The sequence below is a fragment of the Vulpes vulpes genome, chromosome 5, assembly GCF_048418805.1.
Source record: "Vulpes vulpes isolate BD-2025 chromosome 5, VulVul3, whole genome shotgun sequence".
NCBI lineage: Eukaryota > Metazoa > Chordata > Mammalia > Carnivora > Canidae > Vulpes > Vulpes vulpes.
Genome location: NC_132784.1, coordinates 25904286 through 25930983, shown reverse-complemented (window position 1 = coordinate 25930983; position 26698 = coordinate 25904286). Strand labels below are relative to the sequence as shown.

At 38.9% G+C, this 26698-nt stretch overlaps 1 long non-coding RNA gene across 2 annotated transcripts in view; it reads left to right on the top strand.

The window, feature by feature from the left end:
• Positions 1 to 405: 405 nt before the first annotated feature.
• The window catches only part of LOC140598981 (uncharacterized), a 45598-nt gene continuing 19305 nt past the window's right edge, over positions 406 to 26698 (top strand). For both annotated transcript variants that reach the window (XR_012001506.1, XR_012001505.1), the window contains exons 1-2: positions 406 to 533; positions 14148 to 14211. This is a non-coding gene — a long non-coding RNA (uncharacterized lncRNA). The remainder of the gene's footprint in view (positions 534 to 14147; positions 14212 to 26698) is intronic.

Sequence of the window (26698 nt, the reverse complement as noted above, 5' to 3'; positions counted from 1 at the left end):
TAACTAATATAGGGCAAGGGGAGAGGAGAAAAAAGTGGGAGTTACAGACCAAATATGCATTACAAATTACTTTGTAGATGGGCTCCGTGTCAGGGCAGTCCTTCAATGCTTAGCCCTGCTATTTAAAACTCCGCCTTAGTCCAGAGTTTCCACTCATGTGGAGATCGAAGGCTCACCAGCAGTGGAAGCCTGGGTCTTCTGAAGCCTCTGACATACATCCCAACCTGGCCATGCGTGTGTCATTCCCTGGTCTACATGGAAGCTGTTCAAATCCTTATCCTATATTTATCCCCTTTCCCATCCTCTGCCTTGCCAGACTTCTCAATCTACCCATCGCCTGTTTCCAGTATTTCCCTTGCCCAAGCCCTGCCCAGTACCTATGCCTTTAAATGCTTTGCAAAAGCTGCCTGGGAAAGCCACCCCAGCCCTGGGAATGCTCCAAATTGGGTGAAACAAAGGGAAGTCTTCACACTGGTCATGGAGGAACCTGCCAGACATGTGGAGACCCCAAAGAACAGCTCTTTGAGATTAAGGTCAGTATTGGTCCCTCTGTCACTAGCAAAGGGCATGAGGAATGTGTACAGTATGGGCTAGTCCTCAAGCTGCAGATCTGAGGGGCACGGGGAGGGGAGTAGAGGCACTTGAAAATGCCACGGCACGCTCTCCCTCCAAAGCAGCAGTCTCTTTCTTCACCAAAATTATCCTCTGGTTGTTAAGTTCTTGATTGGATTTCCGTGTTCTTCAAGAGTTCATTCTGACAGTTTTTGCCAGCTCATTAGTTGCTTTTGAAAAGGGATGGAGCCCGGTAGTTCCTAATTTGCCATTTTTGATGATGTCCCTGCCCCATTAGCCTATTCTTAGCGTCTTTGCTTTTCTGTATCCATTTTAGCAGCAGTTTGTTAAGTTCCATGAAAAATCAGTTTTTTTCAATTAAACTTTTTATTTTGAGATATTTGTAGATTTAAATGCAGAAATAATACAGAGATCCCATGTATTCTTTATGCTGTTTTCCCCATTGGTAACACCTTGCAAAAATATAGTACAATATCGCAACTGGAAAATTGACATTAGTACAGTCAAGATACATAATCATCTCAACACAAGGGCTGCTCGTGTTGTTTCTTTAGAACCACATTCAACTTCCCTCTCGTCTTTACCCCCTTCTTAACCCCTGCTAACCACTAGTCTGATCTCCATGTCTCTGATTTTGTCATTTTAAAAGTGGTGTATAAATGAAATTATATACTGTATTTCCATTCCTTGTCTTATTCTAAGAATCTCCTGTACAACGTTGAATAGAAGTAGTGGTAGAAAGCAATATTGTCACATTCCTGGTTTTAAAGATAATCTGTGTGATTGTTGTCCTAGGTGCTTCTGTAGATACTCTTTATTGAGTTAAAGAAGATCCCTTCTATTCCTGGTTTGCAAAGAATTTTATTCTAAGTGGTGGCTGCATTACAGTGAATGCTTTTGCTGTACCTATTGGGGTGATTTTGACTTTGTCCTCTAGTCTTTTAGTATAATGAAGTAATCGCATAGTTTTCTAGTGTTGAATCAACTTCGAATTTGTGAAATAATCACAACTTGGTAATAACGTATTATCTTTTCTTGTATATTCCCGGATTTAGTTTGTTGCTACTCTTTTTCATGTGAGGTTGGCTCATGATTTTCTGTTTCAAACTGACTCCTCATGGTTTTGGTGTAAGAGATATGCTAGTCTCACCAAATATGTTAGATAGTATTTCTTCTCTTTTTCATCTCTAAAAAAGTGGGATAATCTGCTTCTTGACAGCTTGGTTGAATGCATTAGAAGGAGTATTTCAAGGAAATGTTTTCCTTTGTGGGAAATTTTTAACTACTTCTTTGGTTTATTGAGAGGGTTCTAAGGTGATTTCGATTTTTCTGGGTCTTTGTGAGCATATTTGGCTACATGGTTTTCTAGAATATTTTCTGTTTCATGAAATCATTCAAATTTACTGCGGTAAAGTTGATATGATAGTTTCCAATCTTTTTAGTATGTGCTGCATCACTAATGAAGTCTCCCTTTCATTCCTCATATTGTATATATTGCGTTCTTCTCTCTTTCACTTTCTTGATTGCTTTTGTGAGAGATTTGTTCCTTATTAGTCCCAAATATAGAACTAACCTCCCCTTCTATTGATGCTCCTCCATATTATATCTTTAACTTTCATTTAGTTGTTTCTGCTGTTATTTTTTTGTTTCCTCCTATTCGTTTTGTTGTGTTCCTGCCTTGGCGTCAGGTTTGCGTCACGTTGTTAAAGCATGACTCATTGAAATGTAGGTTCTAGGTCACCAGCAGATACCTCAGGCTAAAAGTTCATCCAAATCTGAGTGGGAAAAATTAGAGAGGGAGACAAACCACGAGAGACTCCTAACTCTGGGAAACAAGCAAAGGGTTGCAGAAGGGGAGGTGGATGGGGGGATGGGGTAACTGAGGGATGGGCAATGAGGAGGGCCCTTGATGGGCTGAGCCCTGGATGTTATACTATATGTTGGCAAATTGAATTTAAATTTTAAAAAATGTAAAAAAAAAAAAAACAACCCAAACCCCACAATTCTCTTTGACTTCTTGGATTGTTTTGCGATTGGTTCCTGGGTAGTCCTTTATTGCTACAAAAGCTCATTCAGGCATTACAAAAAGGTGTCTTTCATGTTTTGCCACTTTTTAAGCTATGTTTCCCAAAAGAGTTTTCTAAGAAATTGCTCTGCTTCATAGATCTCAAACACCCTCCGTGGCCCCTACTGTCTGGAAACTGTCCAAATTCCTTAGCACAATCTTCTGAGGGATAACCTGTCTTTCATAACTTTAACTTCCACCAGGTGACTTTCTTTTCTCATTGGAAACTACTTTTTAATTATTCTAAACTCAGATCCGTGTCATGTATTGGTGCTCATTTCCTAATTTCCCTATCCTTGGAACACTTAAGCAACTCTGTTCTATAATATTACTAACAGGTTGTATTGAGATCTTTACAGCACTGGTCAGTGTTTGACAAAGGACTAAATTTACACCCACATCTCGGCTGGAGTTTGATTTCGTTGAGGGCAAGGAGTGTGTCTAAGACAGAGTAGCCATTCAGTGAAAAGAATGGGTATAATTTTGAATTTCTTAACATGAAATACTTAACATATATTTTCACCCTAGCTCCACCTTTGATGCTCTGCCTATAGAAGTAGTTAACCAATAGAGTAATAATATCCTATACCAACTAGGATTTTTCTTTTCTACAGATTCAAACACCTGTGACCCAGCTCTTCAATGGTATTAACCAAATTACACCACGCATTTTGGTTGTACCTTTGGGTTCCGGAGTCTAATTGCTTGTAATGAAACACTGGAGTCATAATTTGATGGTCTGTAGGTTTCTCAGCTGTTTCTCTCTATGAGAAAATATATAATGGGATATTTTACACGTGACTGTCTACATTTTATATGCAACACATCAGTGTTGTGTAAATTTTGCGAACAACTTCTATTATCTTTGAAACCACAGAAGCAACAAACAGTTATAATTATAGTCTGAAGAAGCTATAGTGTTTCAAATATGCCTACAGTAGTGGTATTACAATGAGAATGTTCTGTTTGCCTGCAGCTTTCTCTGTGCTCAGTGACATCACAATTATACTAAATTTTAACAGAAACTTCTGTCCTTAAACAGAAACAGCTTGTTTGAAAATCTAAGAGTTTTCTTTCTTCTGAATTCTTTGATTCTTCACTGAATAAAAGTGGGAGAAAGAGTAAATATCGTGGCACAACTCCATTCTTTGTTACTTCCCGGCTGGTTTTTCCTATCATGGAGTAATAGGTATTCTACTTGGCTCCACATGGGGAATGAATACACGTTATTTAAAACTTCTTCTGTGCATCTGCTACTTGTCAACTCGTGATCTTCTGATCCTTGAAGATTTGACAGCCCTGTGATTTGCCGTAATGGAATTACTGAAAAGTTATCAACAAAGACGTTGCGATGTAAGAATGCAAAGTAAGTCCTTAGATGTTTAGAGGGAAATGAACTTCAAAAGCAGAGTAGTGGCCGCAAAGAAATACCTGAATCATCCCGTTCTAGGGGCGGTCCTGCATGTCTTTAATTTGGTCATCTGGGAGAGAGGATGTTTAAGTTGCCCTCACTCTTCCTCTGCTGTGACTTATTTTTTCTTTGGCTTATTCATCAACACCTCAAATGGTGTTGAGTACACCTCACGCTGGGAAAGTCGAATCGAAGGCAACTCTACTTGGAAGTAGAAATGCTGCATCCTCCTTCTGCCCTTTCATGTCATTTCTGCCACTGATTATAGCAGAATCCTGCAACCACTCCTTCAAGTGTTCTAGGCCTTTATTTCTTTATTTATAGGTTTTAAAGGTGGGTGAGCTCAGTGATCCTCAAAGCATGGTCCCTGAGCCAGTCATATTAGCATGACCTGGGAACTCCTTGAGGAAGCAAATTCTCAAGCTTTACCTCAGACCCGTAAATTCAGAAATTTTGAGGGTGGTACCCGGTGGTCTGCCTTTGGAGAAGCTGTTTGATGCACATTAAACTTTGGGTTAGATAAACTTTAAAAAACTTCCAACCTTAAACTTCCATGAATCTCTATAAATTTAAGGGTAATTTAGGCCTAAATTGCATGTTAAGTAGGCATTTTCTTCTGCTTGTAATTAAATTTAAAATTTGGATTCCAAACACAGATTTAGAAGCATATGTAAGAAAAAAAAAAAAAAAAGAAGGCTAAAAGTGTTGTCCAAAAAAATGTAATGACTCTGAAAATCTTTTTGAATATAAGCATTTGTAGAATTTGCCTCCCCTTGACACTGCAGAATGAACTTGGTATTTCTGTCATACATGTATCTTGATGAATATTTCCACTGAATGATCATCACTGTCTAATGGCTGTGATTTCAGAAAAATAATTTAAAATTATTCAGATTTATTGTAATTCATTTCTTATATTTATGGAGGATAATCATTAATAATCTGTTCTACATAAGTGCACATATGGCTAAAATTTTTGTTATTGAATATTTGGGCCTTTGGTCTCCTATAGAGGGAAACGTCCTTGTGTTTAACCACTTCTGTGCTTTATTAGCATATGCTCTACCAAACAGTCTGTCTGGCTCCATTTTTTATTAGTGTTGAAGAGTTTTGGGTAGTGATTTTGATTTTCTAGGATTGGTATAATTTTATTAGCCAAAGCTTTATTCTTTCCAAGGTCACTGAAGGAAAGAGTTGGAGAATCTTTTCTTCTTAGTCTAAATGAGTTAGTAAATATAAATGTGCAACACAGAAGGTAGAAAATCAGTATTTAAAGAAAAATGCAATATTATAGTAAATCTAGAAAGTCAAATAAGAACTGGAAGAAGAGAGTGGGCAAACTATTTTTTATTTTACATTGATGAACTGCGTAGAATCTGAAGACCTGGTCACAATAAAGACTGGCTATATCTCTGCTTAAAGGGAATCCAAAGTCAACCCAATGATTTAAAGAGATGAGTAGGGATACCTGGTGGCTCAGCAGTTGAGCATCTGCCTTTGGCTCAGGGCGTGATCCAGGAGTTCCAGGATTGAGTCCCACATCGGGCTTCCTTCATGGAGCCTGCTTTTCCCTCTGCCTATGTCTCTGTCTCTCTCTTTCTCTGTGTCTTTCATGAATAAATAAATAAAATCTTAAAAAAATAGAGATGAGTAGATATAACATTTCAGGTTGTTATTTTCATGGCCTATTTCTAGAAACCTGTGAAAAATTATCTATAACATTAATCAGCTTTGTTTTTTTCTTTGCCACTGAACATAGCCCAAAGAAGCAAACTAAAAGCATTAAAAAAGAAATTTCTATTACAAAAGCAAGTAAAGTGCACAGATACTTTGAAAATGATTCATTCAACACATATTTGTTGAACACCTACTATGTTTTGGCACTGTGCTTAAAAGTGGGGCTAGACCAATGAATAAGAGATTTATGTGCCTTGTCTATCAGAGATTAGGTTGTAGTGAGGGATGCCAACATTAAAAAAGTGATTATGCAAATTGTAATTAAAAACACAGTCCAATGAATATTATGAAATAGATATATAGACAGCAATGATAATATATAATACAAACATAGCCTAGTCTGGGGATCAGAAAAGACTTTAATACATGTTATAATGATGGTCACTCTGCTATTTGGGGAGTGGAAAGTTAGGGGCAAGAATAACGTAAAAAAACAGTTAGGTGACCATTGTAGTAATCTAGGTATGTTTCCTGCTATTGCGGAATTTGTGTTGTGATGTAAAGGTTGTGCAGAAAATACCAAAAATGAATAACAAAAACTTGTATAACTGTAGTCTGATTTCCTGTCATTACATAACAAACCATATCAAAATTTAGGGGTTAAAGACACCAATGTATTATATAAGGTGTCATAGTTCTATGAGTTAGTGATGCTGGTGATTCTTTTTGTTTGTTTGTTTGTTTTTAAGATTTTATTTATTTATTCATGGGAGATACAAAGAGAGGCAGAGAGAGAGGCAGAGACATAGGCAGAGGGAGAAGCAGGCTCCATGCAGGGAGCCTGATGTGGGACTCGATCCCGGGACTCCAGGATCAGGCCCTGGGCTGAAGGCAGTGCTAAACCACTAAGCCACCCGGGCAGCCCATAGCTGGTGATTCTTAATTAGAATTTCTCATGTGATTATAGTCATCTGAAAAATCAACCAAAATGGCCTTTTTTACACATATGCCTGATGTGTCAATATATCTTCATGTTGCCATCCTTTTAGCAGTGTAACCTGAACTTTTTACTTAATGGCTCAGGGCTCCAAAAGGCAAGAAAACAAAACTGCCAGCCTTTTTAAAGGACTTTTGACTTGGAACTGGCATTGCATCATTTCCACTGCATTCATTTGGTCAAAACATTCATAGGTCACATAAAAGATTCTAATTGGTCAAAGAACAACTCCATATCTTGATGGAGGGTTTCACAAGCCATGGCGAGGTGACTCTCAGTGATCTCTGCCTTTTGTTGTCATGCCCTTGCAGAGTCGTTGTCCATATTGGATAGAGTCACTCCTCTGTAACCAGTAGGATACAGTGGAAATAATGGTCTTCCCAGTTTTGGTCATAAAAGTCTTGGCTCCTATCTTGTTCTTCTGTATCGCTTTGAGGAGAGCTCAATCCTCTTATTGAGCAGCCTTCTGGAAAGGCCACAATGGAGGGAAATTGAAACCTCTCATCAACTCCTCGGCCATGGGAATGAGCCAGCTGGAAAACGGAGCATTCAGCCTCAGTCAAACCTTCAGGTGACTGCAACTCAAGTCATTATTTTGACTATGACTTCAGGAGAAGTCTCAGGCTTGAATGGTCCATCTGAGAGGTTACTGAGTCCTGACCCACAAAATCTTTGTTTTGTGATAAATAATTTTCATTGTTTGAAGCTATTAAGTTTTGCGGCCATTTGTTATGCAGCGATAGATAAATAACACAGAGATAATTTTTGGAAATAACCTGAGGGCACTATGATTTTTCCGCTAGTGAATCTCATAGTACCCGACTCATAGTTTAATGGTATCATGAAAGAAAGAAGGTCATGGTACTGCATCACTGAACAGCCTTCCCATGGCTTAGCTTCTTGGAATGGAGAGAGGACAAACATACTGAGTGACAGGAAGTGGGATTCTGTGTGCAGGAGAAATGTGAGCTTCATGCAAATATGGGCCACTCAGGGGGGATGTAGATGGTCACTTTCTGGTAAGTGTTTCAGGACTGCTGACAACTCTGACCAGTACTGTAGAAGTCAGAGACTAAAAGCTTCCTGAAGATGATAAAATGATATCAAAGATATCCTGTTTGTGCATGTGTCTTTTCCATCTATCACAGAAAGTGATTAAACTGATCAGCAGAAAAACTGATTTGTTCTTCAAAGAAGCTGCTAGTTGCTGCTTAGTGACTTGTGTTCTGCTGGGCTGGCTACCCATGGATTCTGGGTTGATTTGTTCTTACATCTTCTCAGTACATTTATTCTTTCCTTATATCAAAGATAAACATATGCTTTATTTTTCTAAGTATTTTGAAGAAATACTGATTGAAAATCAGAAAAGAGCAACAGAGCTAAATATGCATCCATATAAGAAACTCTCAGAACTTCAGAAGTAGTCATAACTAAAATCATTATCCCTGTGTTTTATAGTTCACAACATTTTCCTATATCTTTGAAGCTTTAAAGAATATATCCAAGAGAATGAACCTCACCCATATTTTATTAATATAATTTTGGCATAGTACTTCTGTATATCAGTATTTTTCCAATATATAATTGAGAAATGAAAAATAGTAAGAAAAATTACAGAGTTGAAGTGGGGTTTTCAGTTGGAACATTTTGGAAGAGTCCTCTGGGAGCAAAAGCAGGACTATAAGTGAGATATCCATCTATCTTTCTCATATGTATTATTTTTAAATGGGCTGTGTTTAAAAGAAAAATAGAGGCAGGGCTTGAGTAAGAATGCTAGGATAAGAGAGTATTCCAGGAGGGAGAAATAATACATAAAGTGTCTGGGGACGCCTGGGTGGCTCAGTGGTTGAGCATCTGCCTTCAGCTCAGGATGTGATCCCAGGGTCCTGGAATCAAGTTCTGCATCAGACTCCCTGTGGGGAGCCTGCTTCTCCCTCTGCCTATGTCTCTGCCTCTCTCTCTCTCTGTGTCTCTCATGGACAAATAAAAAAAAATCTTAAAAAAAATACATCAGGCAAAGGGAGACAGATGGAATGAGACATATACAAAGGTCAGCAAGTTGAAGTCTTTGACTGGAGCAATGAGTGTGTGCTGAACAATCCCTCCTGTCCATCTGCCTTCTTGCACCACAACTTGTCATATCAGGTTCCCTCCCTGCAGTCAGAGCACATGCATTCTTTTAGATGCTTCTCTGGTTCCTGGAAGGAGGCAATAAAAGCTGTCCACTCTTCCTCAAAATATGCTACTTCCATTCCTTAAATAAAACCTCTTGTGTTGATGTTGGGAGACAGGCTCAGAAAAGGTAAGTGTGTACTGAAATGAGCTCCCTCCACACAGAGTGAGCTGAAGCAAAGCCTTCTGCATACTGATTTATCAGTGAGGATGAGGCCAAGCAGCGAAGGGAAGAGTTGGGGCCAAGATGAAGTCACACAAATGACACATGCCTTTTGCACAAAGTTTCTGTATTTTTGGATCAAACGACTGCTTTTCAACGTTTGGGAGGATTAACACCATGGTTGTTGCACATTGTTCTTGTTAGATGTATATTTGGTTCAGTATTGTCCAATAAGGACAACTAAACAGTAGGGTTAAATATGCATCCTTTTTTAGTTGTAAAAAATAATGTGTCCTCTTAGGAGAAAATCTGGAAATACAGAGAAGTACAGAGGAGAAAGAAGAATAGGAAAGAACTACTACCAAGAAAAACACACTATTTGTTTGGTACATTTTCTTCTTTCAACCCATTTCCCCTTTTTTTTTCTATGCATAGTGGTTGACACTTCCCTCTCCCCAACTTTGTAATTGTCTTTTTTCATTTAATTTTATAAATAATTTCCTTATTACTATTATTTGGGTAAACGGCTATGCCATCTTTCATCGTGTATGAAAATGGTTTCTTAACCATTCCTCTTTTTCTGGATATTTAGGTTGGTTTGATAATCACTGTTGTAAGTTATGTCAAGATAAACTTCTTTGTGTACTAAGTTATTTCTGGATTTAGAAATTTCTCATAGGAAATATTTCTGGAAATTTGATTACTTTTTCAAAGGATAAAAATAGCGTATGCATTACTTTTTATGATTATATGAGCACTGGCTTGATATTTTGATGAAGTATATTTCCACTTTACAATTAATGAATTCGAATCAAGATCCAAAATCATACATAAGACATGGTCCATTCAGACTTGGGCTTGTCTCCAGGCTTCAGAACTTGGTGTCACCACTGTGGTTGTTCTCCTGTGTCTCAAATGCCATTGTGATGCCGCGTGGTTGCAACCATTGGATTGTAGGCAAATACACACAATTCTTCCCTGGGTGATTTCTTAAATATTTCTTTTGTTTTTAAGATTTATTTATTTATTCATGAGACACACACACACACACACACAGAGGCAGAGACATAGGCAGAGGGAGAAGCAGGCTGTTCGCAGGAGCCCGATGAGGGACTCGATCCTGGACCCCGGGATCACGACCTGAGTTGAAGGAAGCCGCCCAACTGCTGAGCCACCCAGGCGTCCCATCCCTGGGTGATTTCTTATGTAAGAGAAGGGGTGGGGTAGGGGAAGGAGAATGAAACAATTTTAAAAACAATACCCCAAGATTGTCAATAAGCATTCTTTGCCAAAAAATTTGAAAATTTGAGAAGATACAATAAAACTTAGAACATAGAATCCCCTTTCTATTTTTTCACTGCCTTAAAAATACAAACATTTTGGAATATGCCCTTCTGATAAAGCTCCACTGAAATTACACCTTTATAGAGTGTTTGCATACAATATGGAAACCTTTATGAACAAAGACATGTTGTTGAAGAGATATTGCTCATCTATTTTCTCCTTTGGAGACTCACCTTTGGTAAATAAAATGTGAGTTCATAGTTTTACTCAGTATACTGTTTTAGATGTTTGCTTTTCCTAACCTTTTATTACCATGTAAATATTTGTATATGTTGTTATGAGTGCATCCTCCTATTAGTTTCAAATTCCGTAGTGTCATAATCTCACAAAAGGCTCAAGTACTGATTATGCCTCAGATAATGTAGTTGTTAATGATCAACTTAATGTTAAAAGCCATTACTGCTCATTGACATAATTCTGAGAACATTATACTGTAGAAGTGCACCTTTTGTGTGGAAACAGAATGACAAAATTGAAATGTTAAAAGTTGAGTGTCTGAATAATAGCCTGTGAAATCATTTAGACAAGACCATTGTTGCCTCTATTGTTCAAAGACTAGAGAGTGACAGGATGAGACAAAAAAGGAGAAACACCACAACGGCTCCACTTGCAGGTTTGAAGGGAGATGGAAAGTAAAGAGGATCCTTATTTGTCTGTTTCCCTCTCTTCCTGGAGGGTCTTCCCCTAACAACAGAGCACCCTCCTCTGGCCACTTGCCAAAAGGGGATGCCTGCCTCATTTTTGATTGGCAGGATAGGAGTCAGGCAGGGAGTAGTTATAAATGCCCTGCAAGGATTTTTCCAATCCAGCGTTGCCTGAGAGTGACCCACACTGGTCCCCCATGACCTCCTCCATGCAGTTGACTCAAGGGTTTTTGGTCATGAACATTTGGAAGTTGGATAGAAAGTTTAGAAAGGCAGTAAGTATACAGTCACCTTTCCAAGCAACCTGTCAGCTCACTGGTACTTTGCGACTTGGTGTCCGTTTTCCATAGTATCTTTGATCTATTTTTGATTCTGGGAATGGAGGCAAGTCAATAGAGTCTAGAGAGACAGAGGATGGTGTGAGTATGCGGTAGTGAGGCAGAGGGATATGGGTGGACCCCTATGCTTATTTGATGGAGCCAGTGGGACCTAAAATAGGGGTGTAATTTCCTCTTAGATCATCTGACTTCACTCTTCCATGCTCAAAGACCTAATTTCTTACCTTGACTGACCTTCACTAATGTCGATATTTGGTCACAACAGCAACCAGGAGAGCGAATATGGATGGATTACAACTAGTTCACTGTCACGAGAAAAATCCAAAGCTTATAATCTGCTTACATTGGGTGAATGACAATTATCTTCATATAATATTAATGTTACTGTAAACTTTATATGTTCCAGGCACCTTTCTAAATACTTGATGTATATTAACAGGGGCACTTTGCTAAAACAGGCAGTAGAAGTGCACACTGGCTTCAGACTGTCAGGAAAAAATAATAATTGTAGTATAGTAAGGGATAAAAACTGATATTCATAATGTACTCCAATGTTATTGATCTGTTTTTATTTTTATTATTTATTTATTTATTTATTTATTTATTTATTTATTATTTACTTATTCATGAGAGACACAGAGAGAGGCAGAGACACAGGCAAAGGGAGAAGCAGGCTCCCCACAGGGAGCCCGGTGTGGGACTTGATCCTGAGACCCTCTGGATCACACCCTGAGCCGAAGGCAGATGCTCAACCACTGAGCCACCCAGGCATTCCTGTACTCTAGTTTTAAAGAAAAGATTAAATTATGATTTAAACAGCTGTTTAGAGAAGTAGAGAAATTTGTTATATATGCTTAAAATATTTCTATATAAATGACATTATTATTACTATTTTAATGATTTTTTTTTTTATTAGAGAGAGAGTGCACAAGCAGGGTGAGGGACAGAGGGAGAGGGACAAACAGACTCCCCACTGAGCAGGGTGCCCAACTTGGGCTCAAACCCAGGACCCTGAGATCATGACCTGAGGTGAAGGCAGATGCTTAATCAACTGAGCCATCCAGGCACTCCTAAAAGTGAGTTATTAAAAGTACTTTATTTACATTGACCTCTTTAAACTTTTTTTAAAGATAGTTTTAGATTTACAAAGAAATTGCAAAGATAATACAGAAAATTCCCATATATCCCATACCCGTTTTCCCTATTATTAACATTTTACACCAGGATGGTATATTTGTTATAGGTGGTAAAACGATATTTGTACAGTTGACTCTTGAATGATGCAGGGGTCAAGGGTGCCAATGCCCTGTATAATAATTTTTGATTCCCCCAAAACTTAACTACTAATAGCCTGCAGTTAACCAGAAGCCTTACTGATAACCTAAACAGTCACTCACATTTATTTTGTGTGTTATATAAAACAGAATATTATATTCTTACAATAAAGAAAGCTAGAGAAATGAAAATGTTATTAAGAAAATCATAAGGAACATATGCTTGCAATACTGTATGTGTTTATTGAAAAGAAAATCTGTGTATAAGTGGACCCACGTTGGTTCAAATCTGTGTCGTTTGAGAGTCAGCTGTACATTACTGTTAATTAAAGTCCATAGTTTATTCAGATTTCCTCCGCTTTTTCCTATTGTCATTTTTCTCTGAATCCTAACCAGGATTCCACGTTGTATTAGTTGTCATGTCTTCCTAGACTCCTCCTGACTGCTACAGTTTTTCAGATTTTTCCTCTTGGCTCTCACACTTTTTCAGATTTTCCTCATTTTTGTTGACCTTGACAGTTTTAAAGGAGTATTGGTCAGGCATTGTGTAGAATGTCCCTCAATGGGGATTTGTTGGATGATTTTCTCATGAATAGACTGAGGTTATGGGGATAATTTGTAATATTACTGAAATGGCTTCCAGTTTTCTGGCATGTTAGTTTTGGGGGGATAGCTCATAACCTGTAATCGGTGGAGGAAATATGTATTTAGGGCTAGGGAGTGTTGAAGATTGGAGTGGTGTATGGGTAGGTCTCAGTGAGTCCACAGGTATAGAAAAGACAACGACTTTATTTTTATTTTATTTAATTTTTTAAGACAACGACTTTAGAAGTCATTCTGAAAATATTCATACCTTCTTTTACTCAGTAGACATAAGCCACTCTGAGCACAGGGAATAAAATTCTGAACTAGTGACAGAAAGTTCACTTCTCAAATTGCCATGAAGGCTTCCATTTAAAGTCTGTATTTTTTTTCTCCCAAGTATAGATGGAGATTTATAAATATTTAATAATGCCATTCTATAACACAAGCTCAGTTTTCCCTAATAACAAATCCAATAGACTTTAAAATTCTTGGTTACACATACTCTTTTCTCATATACCTTCCCAATCATTGATTATATAAGATTTCTGCTTTAAAAACGTTTATGAAAGACTGCCTGCATTCGACTTTATATTCTTTATCAAAACTTTTTATTTTAAAATAATTTTGAATTAAAGAGAAGTTGCAAAAATGACCATGATCATAGTACAATGATCAAAACCAGAAAATTCACATTGGTATGACACCTTTTGCTAACCTTACAGTCCATATTTAAGTATCACCCGTTTCTCCATGATCCAATCCAGGATCCCACATTGTATTTAATTGTGTCGGGTTATTGATTTTTTTCCCACTCTGTGACAATTCCTCAGTCTATTCTTGTGTTCTATGATGTTGACTTTTTTTAAAGAACATTTTGATGGGCTGTTTTTTTTTTTTTTTGTAGCATGTCTCTCAATTCTGAATTGACTGATGTTTCACAATGATGAAGTTGAAGTTATGCATTTTTGGTAAGAATATACTACAGAAATGAGATTGTATTCTCAGTCATCATACTGAGGTGTATCGATGTGGATATGACTCATAACTGGTGATATTAACTTTGATCACTTGGTTAAGGTAGTATTTTTCTGGAGTTCTCCCTCATAAACTTACTATGTTTTTCCATTGTAAGCAATAATACTTTGAGACTATGCAAATACCTTTTCTCATGATTCTTTTTGCATGTCCCTTTATCTCATCTTTTGAAGGGTACAGATCAATGTCAAAAATCAGTCCTGTAATTAATTAATTCCTTAGAAACAGGCTGATACTTGAGATTTTTTTCCAACAGGCATTAGTCTGTTGTTACTTAATGCATTTATAAAATTCATAAATTTAATAAATTAAATTAAACTCTGGGGGGAAACATAAGTTGGCAATGGGAACAAGAGGTTCCATAAACTGTACTTGAAATAAGCAGTAGAAAAGCCAGAGTACAACAGAGCGATCCTGCAGTTAGTTGAGTGTGTACCCACTGACACACCTGATCCAGGTACCTGTCAATTCCAGGGAGTTCATATTCATTAACATTTAACTCTTTTGTTTCTCAGAAGTAGATTTTTAGTTGGCTTTTTTTTTTTAAGAATATGCTATTCTGCTCCCAAGAATTCTATTCTGATGCCACTGGGAAGAGTTACTTTAGAATCAGGCCCACTTACTACTGATGAATTAGGATGCATTAGCAGTAACTGCATGGGATCCTAATTAGGAAAGGACAAACTGCTTTGGGAAAAAGTAGGTCTAAGTCTTTCTTTTGTGATGCAATGACATTATTTTCAAAGTTAATATTTTTATACCAGCTTTCCATTTGAATTCGCCATCTCCTTTTATTTAATACTCTGGATATTTGCTCCAACTATCACTTTCTCTGATGCATTATCTCCATTTACAACAGAGTTGACTTGGGTCCGTCTTTGCCCTGTGTCATCCCTCTTCCCCCAAGGCTTCTAGTCTGTCAGCCCCAAGTGTTTTCTTGACTGCTTATAATTAACTTTACCTTTTGAATGCATTTTTTTGATACTTTTTACTAATTTATTTATATTCAGATGCTACCTCCGGGTTATTTATTAATGTATTTATATGTTGTCATGTCCCTCCGCTGATCCCCAAATGGCCAGTTTATTCATGCATTTGCTTCATTCTGTGTAAGACAAAACAGAGGGGCTAGGTTAGGTAGGAAATGCAAAGACAAAGCAGTCAGATTCCTGCTTTCACAAAACTCTTCCTGTCAGAGAACATTTTCAAGATAGTGTCTTTTCTGAATCTGGACCAGCTTTTGAACGAGACCTCAGGTTATTGAGAAGCACGTTATGTGTTTCAGAATCCATAAAATGCACCCCAAGAGGATTTCAAAGATTGCATTCTAGGGGAGAAGGAAATTATCAAGTTTTATTTGTCATTATTCAACTTGGTAGAACGGAAAGGTAGGTGTGAGTGAGGAAGCCCAGACAGTGAGGGAAGGGACAGGGCAGCAAGGGAGAGAGAGAGAGTGCAGGGGGCAGGGGGGCTGTAGCATTGGCTGGAAGAGAATCCAAGTTGTTCGGTAGCAAAGGGAATTTCAGAAGGTGACCAAGAGTTCTGTGGAGGGACACAAAGGAGAAGCAAATGAAATTCACTTGCCCCCTTTGACGAGGCGGAAAGAAATAGCCTCAGCTTATTTGTGTGCTTCTGAACCCTGGTTCACCCACCACTCATTCAGAGGCTGTGGGAAATCCAGATGCAGTTGTTGTTCTCATAGAGCTACATTAGGAACCGATCCAGCCCCTGCTAGCGTATCAGGAGGCTGCGTTGGCAGCAAACAGATCCACTCCTAATGTAACTTGAGGGGAAAGCTTAATGCCTTTGCGCTGCCATTTGAATTTTTTGTTTGAAAGAGCATATAGATTATTTATAGTCCACCAAATAAACCTGAGGGTCTTTTAATAAACTCATAGATTATGTTGCTCAAAGGAGTTTATTGAAATAATATCTGAATTCGCCCGTGACAATGACATTCCATAAGAGTTTATGACTCCATCCCGTTGGAATAGGATTTCCCACCTTACCCCAGGGTATCTGCGTATCATTTCGACAAAAGGAAGATGAAAGAGTGACTTTAGGTCACTATACCAGCTTCTCTCGTATTTTTTGTTCCCCCTCAAAAACAAAAACACAGATCCAGGCAGGTAGGGGGATAACTGATAAAACTGGGAAGATCCCAACCAACTGGCTTTGAAAGGAGGTAAGTTTAAACCCTTTGATTAACATTTCTGAGGGAAAATGTGAGTTTTTCTGGTCAGCATATTAGGGGTTTAGGGAGTTTGGCTTGGATCTGATTCAAGAAAGAGGAACAAGAATGTAAAAATCCATGTCATTATAGCCAGAAGCTTTGATTCCAGCTACATTTATTTATTCTCAGATGCGTCTGAAGTGTCTGAATGTGTGGGGTTATCATTCACACCACTCACATCACCACCGGACCTTACCCCCACACCCCCTTCGGGGACTGTTTCGCCATCTCTTTCTGAATTATGGCTGTTTTTCTTTCCTTAAAATTAAACCACTCCATTACATTGGATTGCTTGAAGTCCAAAATTTTAAACAGTTCCCAATCGTTTTTTTGCCCATTTTACCTTTGTATTTTCCCCTTACAGTACTTTGACCCCAAGTTCTCCTCTTCTCTGTCAGAGGGCTCTCTCTGCTCCAACTGTCTCTTCAAATCTCACGTCTCACTTGAAATTTCATTTAAAATTTCTAGCCCCTCCCTGTATTCCTTACTCATTTCTCCCTCAGCTGCCATTTATTTAACTTTATAGTGACATTTTCTAACTCCATAAAGCCTTCTGAGGTAACAACTTTTATAAAACACACATGATTCTATTGTATTTTTTTTCCCAAAAGAGAATGTAGCCAGGAAAGAACAATGGAGAATTGTTTTCTTCCAAATAGGACAAATTAAATAACAAAATCAGAGAAAACTTAGAGTGAGAAGGAATTTAAAAAAAAATCATCTTGTCAAGGCCCCTCATTTTATAATGAGGAAACTGAGTTCAAGTAAGGTGGAGTCATTTTTCCAAAGTGATATGGCTCATGCAGACAAGGATGGAGTTGGGCTGTCTTCTCTCCCATTCCAGTTTTCTTTCCATTCCACCATATTTAGATGTTTGCTTTGAGCCAGAAGTGATGCAACCATAACAGTTCACTTGGAGGCTTGATTTCCTGAATGGTATCATCCACTCAATAAATATTACTGAGGACCCACTGTAAGCAATATTTAGGCACCGGGAATGTACAATGAATAGTTCCAAGTCCCTCCCCAACGGAGTTCACATTTAAGTGAGGGAGATCAGGGATAGATAAACACAAAGACTATGTAATGCCAGTTAGAGAAATGAGCTGTGAAGAGAAGTAGAGCAATATTAGAGAATAGAATGTGAACAAAGGAATGAGTGTAGGTTTGAGGTAGAAGGGCCAGGGTGGACTTCTCTGAGGTGGTGACATGTGCGCAGAAGTCTGAATGAAGTAAAGACAGGATTCATGAGATCAGAGAGGAAAGAACTTTGTAGGCAAAATGAAGAGGAAGTGCCAAGCTCTGGATTCCAAAAGGCCGGTGAGACCTTTATTACACATACAAATGAGTTCCCTTTTGAGGATACCGGGCGTAGCTTTCAGATGAGGTTGTAGGGCTTTTTGTATGCATCAGTGGACTAAAATGAAGAAGCCTTGAAATCTAACAGTTGGCCTTCTTAGGGACTGAATTGTACCATATTCACCAGTTGTCCATCTCACTTGTTCTTTAACTCGCTTTAATTGTAGGAAGTTAGGAAATGGGGCATATCTTTCCCACTACGAAGACACATCGCTAAACAGAACCGTCCTCAGATGTACGTTTAGCTTTTAGTTAAGTGGCTCTGTCAAAGGGACAGATTATCTAACTGGCAGGACCAATGGCTTCTTCGGATTGGAGTCCTGGCTTTCCAGATCGCACCCCAAAGGGAATGCCAGAGGAGACTCACGAGGCCGGTGATCTGCCTCATAAAAAGAGAATCAGTGCAGGGGCAGTGAGAGGAGCTTTGGGTATGAGTGGCTCCTGCTTTTGGAAACCTGTGCTCTGGGATCCCCAACCCCCTAATAAGAAAAGGCTCACCCATTTTGACCTTTATGGCCTGTTGCAAAGTCATAGCTGAGCTATTATTTGAGTAGCTTGAGGTAGAATAATGTTCAACTCAGCTTCCTGGAGCTGCATTTGAAATGCAATTAATTGACTGCTGTTAGTTGTCAATTAACATTTATTATCAATTAGTTCATCAAATTGATTAGTTGGCAGGACCTTAAAGTCTAAATGCACTCCTTTCCATTATAAATATGTCTATAAGAGTAAAAGCTACTCACTAATTGATGTCAAACTGGAATTGCTTATGTCGGACTTGACTCTTGTCCATATTGCATTTTAAAATCTATATCAAGTGAACTTGGATAATACGCATAAGGTTCATACTTTCAAAATGTGCATGTTTTGGGGGGGCAAATGCTAAATATGCCAGGTGCAAACTTAATACCGATGTCAAAAGTGAGATTTAATAGGACTTGTTATTTCATATTCACATGTCTGGAATGATCTTACTTTGGAAAAAAACACTGTGTTTCTCGGTGTTGCTGAGATTTTGATCCACATTGGAACACTGTCTATCTCAGTTTTAACACTTTGTGAGTCCACTAACAGGACATGAGCTCTCAATAACTGTCTGGAGGAAGGTAAAATATGAGTGTGTACAATTTGCAACTCCTCCTATTTGAAAGACAGGTACGTATCTGTTCTTTATCACCCCTCCCACAGAAAAACAGAAAAGTTTTCTAGGATGTACTAGCATTCTAGAATATTCTGCATTCCATCCATTATCTAAATACTAATTAATAGATTTTGAATTCCCTCTTCTATCCCTTCCCTTAGTAAAACAAACAAACCAAACCAAAACGAACAAAACCTGATATGCCATCATTTACAAAGACCCATTTTTAATTAATTTTTTTTTTGTGTGTGTGTGTGTGGGAAAAGAAAACATACAGACAAATGCTTAGCCTATAGCATCTGAAATTTTGTCTTATCTTTTGCACACCTTAGGACGAAGCATGGAACAAAACTGTGACTGTCTCCCTGTCTACAAAACACAAGATACCTAAAAGGGAGTATTCATTTTTATTGCCTTTGTGCAAAAAGATAATTCCTGCCTCCTCCCATCCCAAATTGTGACCTAAATATGGCTGAAAGACACAACATGTGACCTGCTTAGCACTGCCTGCCATGGCCTCGAGCCACAGCAGGAACTCTATTAGAGGGAACAGCACAGATGCTACCAGATGGCCAACATATTGTCCAGAGATGACCCATGTATAATTGCAGAAAGTTCAATACATTCAGGTTTTTGAATTTAATTGCATTGACCACCTTACCTACTGCTGCTGCTGCTTTAATTTAAGGTGGAAACATAGTTTAAGTGAGACTGAGGGAACTCCTTACAGTGTTGTCTTTCTGCCTTTTGCCAAGCACCAAATTGCCTAAAGATGTGATTCCAGGTGTTCCCTGCTACCTGAACTATGAGCAGTTTAGGGCATATTTGCTTGGCCTCCGTTATTTGGATTGAGAGTTTTGCTTTTCAACCCACTTGGCAACAGATAACACACATGTGTGTATTTTCGTGTGTTTTTAAGAGGGTTTTTGGTAAAGAGAGATGACAATGGGGTGAGAGTGTGCATGCATCGTCACTTTAGCCTTCTCTGGTTCCTTATGCAAAAAGTTGGTTCAATTTCAGTTGCTTTGCCACCCCCTCTCACCTCACTTCAGCCCTAACAATGTGAGCTACCAGTGGGTGATCTGGTCCCCATGGATTTATATTTCTAGTAATAGAATTTTTTGAGAGGGGGTGGATATTACATTTATTTTGATGTCAGCACAGATATATAGTCACTTAAAAATAAAAACCTAGACTCTAGTTCCTATGGACTTTGAACCTTTTTTCTCTGAAGAGAGATGGCAATTATATGTTATATAAAGATAGAGAACTATTGTTTCAGTTTCCTCTTGCAGGCTGTTATTTCTTAAAATGTTTCTGCTAAGCAAATGTAATCACGATGGCATGCGTTATTAATTCAAAATAGCTTCTCAAATGGCTCAAGCTCTGGGATGGCAGCATGTCTGTTGCGATGTCATTTGTCATAATTCTTTGCTCTTATATAGTGCCTTTTCTCCAAGCCACTCACATACTACATTTGCTTTGTGTCTATATTCAAGACAAAAGATAAATCCTTATTTCGTTAGAACTTTCCAATCTACTGCATCTTTTCATATTTACACTGTAGACCATCTACTGATAGATCTGATTGGTTTCCCTGATATGTCCTGGAAAGAGAATTCATGAAACAGTCAAGGAAAATTCTATTCCTTTGCCATAATCTGATTTGAGGATGGATTTTATGGTGGAAGCCATTTTATAATGCATTCGATGATGTTTTTCTGACACTTGTCATCATTAATTACGCTTTACAAAGCCCAATTTCTTGTTTAAAATCTGAATCCAAATCATTTATACCAAAAGAAGTACATTTTAAGGGCTTCAAACAACGTTTGATTTTAATAAGAATATATTCTCATGAAAACGGTTAAATGTAGAGCGCGGTGTTAAACAAAAAAGCAATAATTACAGAATTAAAAGGATTTCCTAAGTTACTGTTTTATGATTTGGACTTGCTGATAAGCCTTTCAGGATGTCACAAACCTGATTGGGTAGTGTCCCTTTAAAAGCAGAATGGCAGATGCTGTCAAAATGGAATGCACCCCCAAAACTTGCTGTTTATTCATATCCCAGTTAAAGCTGAAACAAACAACTGAAACTAATCACGCTTGAAGTTGGGTATCGCCTTTGTGAGCTTTATGAGCCTATTTTTCTGAAATTAGAAATTGCCTGAGTGAAATGTTTCTAGCTAAACTGCTTTCTACTGAAGTCATGATTTTTACAGTCAGATAAATGCCCCTTAAGCTCCATTTATGTAAGCGTCAGTGACATCCAGTGGCTAACAGGCTGATCACAAGCGCGTCTCCCCGCAGTCTGAGGGGCCCATGGTAGGAAGACGGCATTGGAATCCACCCTACATTTTGATGGTGCTGTTTCTACTCAAGAAAGTTGGTTTTATCAGATGTGGTCCTCTGCTCAGGATGACTAAATATTCCACCGAACTTTGAAATAGCAATGACAGAAATGAGACTTGAAAATTGGAAAATCCGAACGCACGTAGGGGCTCCCTAGGAAAATACCATCCCTTGGAAAACATAATCAGCATCCCCGCTAAACTCGAAGCTTGAAACTCTGCAGGTGTTATTTAGAAATGGTTACTGGGGAGCCCATGCAGCTTTAAGTTTTTCAAAGAGGACTTGTAAATTATGGCGAGGCTAGTTCATTATGCAGAGTTGGATGATGCTGCTGCCGTTAATGTTTCAGACACATAGGCCTCACAGAGTAGTCCACCTTAATTTGAAAGAAGGTATTACTTGCCATAATGTCAGCTACATAAATTTATTTGCAGACAGTCAATTCATATTGATCATAACCCGACCTTACGATGACCTTGAAGAAAGGTAGTCTGTGACGGGTATAGATATTGGGATCAATACCGGAGTGCAATCGACTACACCTAGTTACTGATAAATGAAGTAAAAAAGGTACACTATTGTCAGAGACAAAGATAATAACAGCTCATTTAGTCAACTACTTGTAAGGGTTTACTATTGATACACGTAGTTTTAATGACATCCTCGGGCGTTCTCAAATGGCAGAAAACAATCGGGTGCAGAGTCGCTGAGCACATTAAGTAGAAAGAATCATTATTTGCCAAGTCCAAATAATAAATTCCATGATATTTATGTCAACATGGCTGAGAACTCGGGCACTCTGTGAGCCGCACGGAGATAGCCCATTATTCCAACTGCATGGGCTTGTTTCACCTCAGCTTTCTTCTCCACATGCCAGGTCTTGTGAAACGAAGCACCCTATTACGTGGGAACAAAGCCTCCAGGACCACACATTGTACGTTAGTACTACCCTCTCTTGCCCACTTGCAGCAGAATTAGCTTGCCTAGCCACAGGTATAACCAACCGTAATCATGAGGAAGAGAGCATTTGGTCTCTGCACATCTGCTCTACGTTGCTGCATCCCCCTCTGCTATGGAAAGTTAAAAGAAAGGATGTTAACAGAAATTTCCCCCAATTGTTCCTTTCTCTTTGCTGGGAATTCCACCGAGCGAGCACTTGGCAAGTTGTGCAGAACCTAAGTAAATACAGTCCATTGGCAAAATGGTAACAGGTTGTGCAGCTTAATTGGAGGAGAGAAGTTCAGGAGCCAGCCCGGTGTCTGTTGCACCCAGTTGGTAAATTGTGCCTGTGGTGAGAACAGAGTGATTTTGTAGTAAGCTCATTTTGGGTAACTAGTCAGCCTGCTACTGTGAGCCAAGAAATATGAGGATTTGGTTTCAGCGTGTGTTTTTTCTTTTTTCTTTTTTTTCCAGTGTAAAATATATTTCTATATCTTGAGCTTTGTTTATCTTTTTGCCAGTATAATTTTAAGAAATGAATGCCGGCAGTCTGATATTGTCTTCCTCAGGGAGGGAAATGCTAAGAGACATTTGTGGCTAGTAAAACCTGCAAACAGAAGGAAAGGGCTCTGTTAGCATAGACTCTACTTGAATGTTTTCCCTGAATGCTTAAGTTTCTAAGTTGATCCCTGCAGTTAATCTCCTGGTCACATTTCTCGAGCCACACGCTTTCTTCACACGGTCCTCCTGCTTTTCGTGCCATGGTATCATTTGCTATCTCCTTTTGCCTCTTAGACTCTCATGAAGCTATTTATTAATAAACCGGTGTTTTCAATACAGCACTGCATCAATAAACCTCCGAGTGGTTCCGTTAGTCAGCATTCTGGGAAATCCTATGCTATATTGAAGAACTGTAAATCTCCATTATTGCTTCCCATAGCACAAATAAAGAATCCCCTCTTACCTCCCTTGACATCCTCTGCTAATTTTTAAGGGTGACTGCAGACGCTCCCATAGTCACTCTGAGATGCTGAACTTTGTGTTTAGCAGGAAGGGGGGCAGCTGAAGACACCCTGACGCACCTATAATCAAAAGACATGCTAATTTGAGGTATTAAGGACCAAATTACTTTGGTTTCTCTTTAGTCTTCACTTTTCCTGAAACCTTTAACTAATCTGATGGGACAGGCGAATTCTGGACTTCAGAAGCTTCTGTTCAGCAGCTGTGTTAGCTGATTTGCAGTGTGTTATTAACTGACACGAAGAAAATATCAGTAATTAGGAAGATAAGAATAGACCCTTATATACCTTTTTGGTATCAGACAGAAGGAGTAGGGCAATCTTTGTTTATACCAACTAAAAAACTTCTGGTATTTACTACCTAAGACAAGGGGAATAATTACATTTCTGCACCACTGGAAGAAAGCGTTGGGCCAACGAAAGGTGTGGCTTCTTTCTATTTTTATGGTTTCCCCAAGAGAAAGCACAGTGGAAGTTCGAAGATGGGAGAGCGCCTACAGCGAGGGCTGGCAGCCTGGAGGAGCTGTCGGGGAAACTGGCTTTGACGATGGGGCTGGATTTCCTCTAAGGGTCCCTTTGAAAGTTGCAAGTGCCGTATATTTGAAAAGCCAAGTTTTAGTATTGCTAGAGATGCTTTCAGGAAAGCAGACTTAGGAATCCTATGAAACATTTCATGGTAATATCCCAGAGATCCCTGATCATGCTGGGACTGTCCCTTGATATTTGGCATCTTTAGCATGCTTTGTAACAGGTTTCCTCTTTTGGGGGGGTGCCTCAAGCACCTCTACTCTGCATTTTGGGTTGTCCTGCCTTGCCCGTATCTGCTGTTCTGGCGCTGGGCTCTGACAAGGCACTAAGTCATTAGGGGTACAGGCCTATACCCCCCTCCGAATCAATTTTGCAGCTGACTTTCTACTTTGTATTCTAATTTCATTTTTCATTAGCATATCCACTGAGAACGGGGAGTCCTGAGCTGTTGCCAGGGCTCTGTGAGTTTCCTAGCACCCAGCTGCTCTCTGCTGACTCCACCTGGGCTAAGCCACCCTAGTTCTTCTCTGGCCTGCTAATTGGCTGCTCTTACACCGTCCTTGACCAAAATTTTGTCTTCAAGATTTTGTTTTAGTTCTCTGTGCTTCTTTGCCTCTTTTCGGGATCTTCTCTGGTCCCTGGGATTCTAGGGTCTGCTACAGAGGCGTCCCACAAGGGCTGTCTTTTGGGCAGTGTCCAGTCCTCCAGATCGTTTCTAAGTTCCCACCTCCCTATTACAATTTCAGTATTTTATTCAGTCAAAGTGATTGTGTACGTTGGATTGCCTAATGATAAATTCCTGGTGGGTAAATGGATTATTCTATTGGATCTAAGTGACATTTACATTTTACATAGGGATGATGAGAAGCCTCAAAGACTTTCTCAACACTGAGGGGGTGGAGGGAAGAGATTATTTTAAGACATTGGTGCCTTTTAGTAGCAGTCCTTGAATGACACCCTAGTCCAGATATGTGTAAGGCCGGCCATCTGTAGCATGATGTCCCAGTAGGTCTACACGTGCTCCTGTAATTGCATTCAGAACAGCAGCAGCAACAGTGGAGTGGATTATAACTGAAGGCCACAGACAGGCATTCCAGACGCGTGCCATTTGATTTAGATTCTGAATCTCACCAGATTCCCACTAATACCTCCATTCAATAACCTCAACTAGCTAGAAGTATGTCCTGAATTGTACCTTCTGGTAACTCAATATCATTTTGAGTAAATGGAGTCCCTTTGCTGGGGGCCCTTCACTCTGACAGGGATAAGTCATCTTTGGTGAGAGACAAGATACTGAGGAGAGATAAACCCTCAGCTATGTTGCTCATCCTAGCCATGCCAACCAAGTGGGAACACCCAGCAGACATGATCGTTTTTCTACAGCTCAAAGCATTAGTCTTTTGGTAGCGCTGAATTCTGGGGCTGAAATTGCAAATATTTTAAGACATAAAGAACTTTTTTTTTTTTTTTTTAAGGTAGGTCTTCCATTTGTTGTTAAGTGAGGTTGTCCTTCGACAAAAAATGCCTTAGGTAGATCTTCTGCTCGGTTCTACCTGCGGAAAAAAATACCTTAGATGCCTTTAAAAGGATTGCAAAATTGCAAAAGCAATAAAATTGTACCATATTAATTAATTTTGAATTACAGCCAAACTCTTATATAAGTGCATATGATATTCATGGTAAGGCCAAATTAATTCTTTATGATCAGTGCTATTGCAATCAATACTAAATGAATTCATAATGATAAGATACTTAAAATAAAGAGTTACCACAAAAACAATAAAAAGACCATCATCATCCAAGCTTTAGCACACTAATAAAGTATTAGCTCAATAAGCTGGTGCTATCCGTGACAATCAATGGCAGATACTTAATTTATTTCTGCTTGCCCCTGTCTTGCTTTTCCTGTAAGGGCTGTGTATAAACACCGTCCTTTGAGTCTACTGTAAATTGTATAGCACCGAAGAAATGCAGTATGCTTCTTATTACATAATTTTGCTGTAATATTTACTTTACATGTCACCTCTCTGGCAAAGAACTCAAGGTATATTATATACACCTATTTACATTCCAAGTGAATTTCTTTTTTTATGGTTTTATTTTTTAATTTTTTAAAAGATATTGTTTATTTATTTATGAGAGAGAGAGAGAGACAGAGACAGAGACAGAGATACAGGCAGAGGGAGAAGCAGGCTCCATGCAGGAAGCCTGATGTGGGACTTGATCCCAGATCTCCAGGATCATGGCCCAAGCTGAAGGCAGTGCTAAACTGCTGAGCCACCAGGGCTGCCCTCCAAATGAATTTCTTTTGCCTCTGCTTCCTCCCCAGGAGAGTCATCTCATCTTTTTTTCTTAATCTTTTCTTTCTTTTCTTAATCTCCTCTCTCTCTCTCTGTCTCTGTCTCTCTCTCTCTTTCTTTCACTGATGGGGATATTTGCAGTGTATATGGGATAAAATCTTGAAGGTGGCTAAACTGGTCTCTACATATTCACTTTTTCATTTCAGCTCTGTGAAAAGACATTGTACAGTTGGAAAGTAGTCGCTCTATGACATCTGTCCTTTAGCATACATCAAAGAATCAATCAATCCTGAAATTAAGAAACAATCAGGATTTTCTGTATTTCCTCCCTTCCTCCATCTCTGCCTTCTCTCCTTCTACTGTAGGCACTATTTTGAGTATTTTCCATATGTAAGGTATATGCTAGGTCCTAGGAACAGAAACAGAAACAGAAAAAAAAAAAAAAGAGAGAGAGAGAAAAAAACCTCAAACCAACCATAATCTTTATTTTCCAGCTTTGACAGAGTCATGGAAAGAGTACTGGGTTGCTGTCAGATTAGGGCCAGAT